Genomic DNA, 6,000 nt, shown 5'->3' with positions numbered 1-6,000 from the left:
CGATTAATGTAATGTTGAGACACCTTTTAGCCTGTAATATAGCTTGTATTTGTCGTAGAATTTAGCCATATAATTCGTTAATCGTTGATAGAGTAAACGTGGGCCATTCTTCATGCAGCGCAGCAGTCAGTTTTATCATACGAGGTGTCATCAAAAAATAGGTGAATTATTGTATTAGAAATAAAATAATAAGCTTCTTCAAAGTACTATCTTTGGCTAGCAACGCACTTAACAAAATGTTGAATCAATCACTGGAAGCACTTCTGGAAGGCTTCTTTTAGAAGGGCATTCAGATGCTCTGTCGTGACCCTCTCAATATCAGGAATGGTCTCCAAACGTTTTTCTTTAAGCACGGTTTTAATTTTTGGAAAGAGCCAGAAGCCGTGTCATGTTATATCAGGAGAGTATGGTGGATGTGGACGACAGGAATATATTTTCGGCCAAAAACTCCTGTTTATCAGTTAAAAATCGAGGAAAGAATTTCACATTCACTCTTCTCATTTGCAAATAGGTGGTTAAAATGCTTTGTACGGACTCGTGGGATATGTTTGGTTCTTCGAAAAGTTCTCGAATACCAAATTTCACATTAATAGTATGAAAACCTTATCTTCTTCCAGGGCTGTAGAAAATTACATGAATTATGAAACATTATATATATAACGAACATAAGAAGTGAAGGATTAGTGCAATCGGTATATTTCCACGAAAGCAACTGAAATTTAACTTCCATAGTACAATAGTATATTGATACACTACTACTACCACCACCACCATTTAACATCATTTAAAAGAAATTTCGAGCTTTCTTCTTAATTCTCAGAGTTAAAAGAAGAGTTTTGTTGTTGTTGTTGTTGTTCTGAATCTAATGCGTGATTATCTTATCACTGAGAGACAGCGATATCAAAATTACCTTTATATTTTCAAAGTATAAGTAGTCTGCCCTAGCTCCCCTGAAACCAGAGATATTTATATAAAAAGTATAAACAAATTTGCAGAAGCATCATGAAGATTAGAAATAGTGTATGTATTTTGCATGGGAATATCCTGTTTCAACTTGCATATCGCAATTTGTTATGCAAAGTCCAAAACATGCTTTTAATGTTATCTGTCTCTGTGCGAGAATACTTGAGTTATTTCTTCATCGTCTTTTTCTTTTTCTTCCTTTCTTTCGTTTGACACCCCCGCAACTTTACTAAGGGTCTTTCTCCCTATGCTAGTATAGTAACATAGGCGAATGCAATGCAAAGGTGTTGGGACCAAGAGGGAGAGAGAGAATAAGGGACGTCTTTTTGTTGTGACGTAATTCGGCGCGCGCATGTTGAAACGCGACTTTTCTCGGTCTTGGGAATGCTACTGAGTTCCGAAGTGACGCGAGGCCGTGTCAGAGTGAGGCATGGGTCCCTTGATTCGCGTGTAGTGACCGGCGCTAGATCGCTACGACGCTTTCTGAATCGTCAAAATCTAAAGTAGGGGAAAGAGAAAGAAAAAAAAAACATTATATTGTTTATGAAAAGTTTATTTTCTCTTTCTATAGCATTAGTGCATATTACTTAAAAAAAAAAAAAAAACAAAGAAAAGAAAAATATCTCGAGACTTCCGCAATACCGCTAGAAACGGTGAGTTTGTTTCAATTGTCAACATTTTTCCAACTGTTTTATCAGTCGGCTCACCATGTGACATTTCTGTAAGTATTCTCTATACTTTCTCTCATCTGATAATTGTGTACGTCCTAGCGGATTTTTCGGAATATAAAATCATAATATCTAACTCTCATCATCGTATTGCAAAGATATGACTTTCTTTCTTTTTCGAAACTAAACCAGAATTGTTCAAGATTCGACCCCCATTCCATCTTTATACTTTAAACAATCACTCACTTTTCAAATTGAATGTTCATTAGCAAATATGGGTAAAGATTACAATACACGCTCCAGCTGCACATCGATATGTAGGACAGTTTTAAAAGGGTATAGTAGAGTTGAGTAGGGTAGAATATGGTCGGATTAGCTTAGGGAAGTTTGGGCCTGTTTTGTTAAAATTAACCGAGTGTAATTTCTTGTACCTCTGTAAAGATATCTAGTGGAAACGGCCATTGTAAAGTTTAGTCGTACATTTACTGACATTTCGTTTCTAATTATTCTTTACGGACTCGGGTGAAAGAAAATTCTCCCTTCTAAAATGTGTGTATATGTAGGTCTAAAATCAAGTTGCACCATTTAAAATAAATCTAAATCAAGTGTAACTAAAATGTGCGAATGGCGTTGTTGGGTTACTTTCCTTATCCAAAATTTTGTTATTTCCTATTACTGTACAGAGTATTACATTTATCGTTGTTTCTTTCAATTGAAGCATGAAGCTTTGGACAGTGTCTATGCATATATTATATTTATTATATACTAATTTAAATATTATTGGAATTACTAAACAAGTTAATAGTAACTTGATTACATTATTTTTCAACGTTGTTACACAACATACTATCCATGGAATTTTGAAGTGGGGTTCTCCCATGTTCTTCACCATCACATAAGTTACTATGCCTTCACTTAACTTAAACCACATATTTTATTTCATGTTTCTGCATACTATTGAATTTGCAGCATTAAATGAAAATTTTGCCGAATACTTCCTTTTTTTTTTTTTTAATTCAAGAGATATATCTATCATCAGGTTCTGTCATTCGTAGGTTTACGTTGTTATAGAAAGTTCTGATTTAACTGTAATAAGTTATGTGATCCCGCGTATAGCGTAATGGCTAACGCTCTCACCTTTGATGTGAGTGATTCCGGATTCGATTTCCGGTGGGAACACTCGGTCGGAAAGATGTAGCAGCTTTGTCAGGCCAGCCATCTTGAGTAGGATTTTTCCTAGATTTTCCTGACTCACGCCAGGCAAATGCCTTGGTAGTACCTAATATAATGATCCCAGCTCGTCCCTTCCCTTCCCCGTTCCTTTCTTTCTCCCCGATTCCCCGGGCAGTGGGATCGCCAAAGGATGTCATCCCTCATACCTGACAGGCTAATATGGCAACAGATACCGAAAGCCCACAATTTCTAATTCTGGAATAAGCTATATATCTAATAATGCATTTGTGCATTGTTACTTTAGTTGCTTAGATAAGTATAACTGAATGTGTGTTTATATGTGGAAGACTAGTTCTAATTATTTTAAATTTAAGTGGTTTGTTTCATTAAGCGACACCGAAGTTATGAAGGAGGAAACTTCTGCTATGAACGTGCACTCTGAACCACGAGTGAGACTTAAATTCGGTGCAGTTGGTTGGTGCACAGATTGGTGTACAGCAGAGGCCGCGCCTCACCACATAATCTCGCTTCCAAGAGACTGGAATACAGGATCACGCTACCGGTGTTAGCTACTATTTCTACTAGTGTTATATGAGAATATATATTCAATAACTTATGTACACTGTTAAAAATAATTTCTTAAGTTTGAGAAACCGTTTCTTATCTGTGCACCGAAACAACATTTTCTTAGAAATGAGATCTGGCATTCTCATTCATAAGGAAAGTAACAGTATATTTTTCGTTTTGCTTTATAGAACCTTCTCTAGTTTTCTTCATTTCTCGTTAATGACAGTTTCAACTTTTGTTTCTAAGAAGAGATTTTCTCGGTGCACAGATAAGAAACGGTTTCTCAGATTTAAGAAAGTATTTTTAACAGTGTAGAAAACACAATGATATTTTGGATTTCACGGGGTATAATGAATATTCATTTCTTGGATAAATGAACTAATTATTTATACATTTAGAAACGTAACATGCTGTTTATTTCACATCGCTTCCAAGTCATCCTATCTTAACAATTTTTGTACCTGTTAGAAACTGGAAAGGAAAATGCGTTTTTTTTATTAATTTAATAACTTTGTTTTCCACTATTTTGTTTATCCTTAATTAGAACAATTTCAGTTGTCGAATCTATTTTGGAAATTAGGCATGAACAACGAGTTACGAAGTAAATCGCTGAAACTTAAGTTCCAATCCATGGGAGTTTACCTGTCTTTAATATATTTATTAAAGAAGTTTGTCTTGACTGCTTTCATGAAGCAATTTTGTAATATAGACAATAATAATTCAAAGTGATATTGATGTTATTTTTTCTTGTTCTTATTTTATAATGAAGGGGGGTCTATTCCGAAGTTCTATTGAGGTGAGGAATAACGCTAATAATGTTTCTTATACCTCAACCACCATTGGAGTTTTGATCAGAACGTTCATATAAACAAGTGAGATGAAAACCAAAAGGCTGCTGTTTTATTTTTTTTATTTTTATTAATCAGAATTGCGCATTCGGTAGTTGGAAATTTGATCCAATTCATGACATATGACGTTGAAAGAACTCGTTCGTTGTGCTTTTAATTAATTAGTTAATTAATTAACAATAATTAAATACATGTATGCAAAATGATAACTATTTTATAATTTGATTCAGAGAGAAGCCAATATTCCATTCGTTTTTTTAATATATATTCTATCTTTCAATGATTCCACTTTTGTAAAATACCGATTAAAATACGTGATATTATTATCTGTTTTAGTTAATGTATATAACATTTTTCGAATATAAAACTCACTAAAAATTTAATATTAGTGATTGAAATAGTAATATTACTATTTTTTGATCGCTACATTCTCTTAATCGTCTTTTAATAATCTCAAATCCAATTTCCTTCGTTAGTCCCATTTCCGTGCAAATTGATTATTTCATTACGATTCATTTATGGACCCCTTCCGTATGCAATTCCATTTCTCGCCTTAAATGCAGGGACTCCTTAGATTCTGGGTGAGAGCTTATGCGATGCGGATCGACGGCCGTGTTAAACACACACTAGTGCTATACTTCCAAAACAGACTCTACTCCCTCCTTTCGAAATTAATGTAAGATAATTTTAAATATGTTCCTACTCACCACATTAAGAAAAAAAAAAAAAACAGCATATTGTTGCTCTTGTGAATTCTGTTTTCAAACATGAAGATAATTTTATCTTTTGATTTGATCGTTTTTTGGTCGAGCTATATTTTGGTCTTGAAAAGGATTTTAAAAATCTATAACGCAGAAATGTTCACAAGGGAAATTTCTGTTATACTAAATTAAATTGATTCTTTAATTTATATGGCAGGGAAGAAGAAACCACATATGCCGCTTTTAGTCTGCATGCCGACCTAGGCTCCAGCCTGTTCAGCCTAGGGACTGTAAGCTGTGGGTCCATGTCACGTAGAAGCTCGATACCGAAAAGAAACATTACACTCCGAAACGAACAAAAAGTGATTACCATTCGTTTGTCTCTCGAGTCTTCTTAATTAGTCCGTAGAAATTACGACAAATGAAGTTAAAGAAATCTGGACAAAATTGCTTCCACCGGAGAACAAAGTCGGATCTCCCATAAGAAAAGGATCTGTTTTCTTTGAGAAAAAGGGAAAGCAACAGTCTGTATTCATTATTAACTTAGGCTTAACTGAGTTAAAAGTGATTTCGAGATAGATCTTGTTTATAAGTAGGAAGTTTGCCTGTCAGTAGCCATATTGTTAATTATTATACCATATATTTCGGAATTTGCTTATTTGGCTCTGGTCAGAAATACCTCAATATGTATGATTAATTTGTTTTGTAACATTTTATAAGTATTACTAGCTGAACCTGTGTTCTCTACACACAACATCATTCACATATGAGCATGAATATCCTTGACATTCCTCACAACATCTGTACATGTCCCTTGAAAGACGTCGTGATAAAAATCGGCAAGGGGAGATTTTTTCGATTATGTTTTCAATATCTCGCACTGTTTGGAAGATTTGAGCCAACTTCCGGTTGGAGATTCTAATTCATGTATGATCAGTGTTTTCTTTCTTCTTGCATGCAGTATGTAATAACCAATTAATTATAATGTCAGTGATATATAGTGTGACTGGGCAAAACACTCCAAACAATAAAGATTCATCTTACCTGTTAGACTGCAGAAATAGTTGTCCGTTTTTCATT

General features: G+C 34.4%; 1 protein-coding gene across 4 annotated transcripts in view; it reads left to right on the top strand.

The window, feature by feature from the left end:
• LOC145694654 (tachykinin-like peptides receptor 99D) overlaps positions 1 to 6,000 on the top strand; it is a 1,420,129-nt gene that overhangs the window by 314,601 nt on the left and 1,099,528 nt on the right. Inside the window, exon 1 of one of the 4 annotated variants that reach the window (XM_081771106.1) lies at positions 1,377 to 1,684. The exons of the other annotated variants lie outside the window; for them this stretch is intronic. The gene's annotated coding sequence lies outside the window, so the exon portion shown is untranslated. Of the gene's footprint in view, positions 1 to 1,376; positions 1,685 to 6,000 lie in introns of those variants that run through there. 4 annotated transcript variants of the gene reach the window in all.

This window comes from Thermobia domestica, chromosome 1, assembly GCF_964235325.1.
Source record: "Thermobia domestica chromosome 1, izTheDome1.hap1.1, whole genome shotgun sequence".
Taxonomy (NCBI): domain Eukaryota; kingdom Metazoa; phylum Arthropoda; class Insecta; order Zygentoma; family Lepismatidae; genus Thermobia; species Thermobia domestica.
This window is presented reverse-complemented; position numbering and strand designations above follow the sequence as displayed.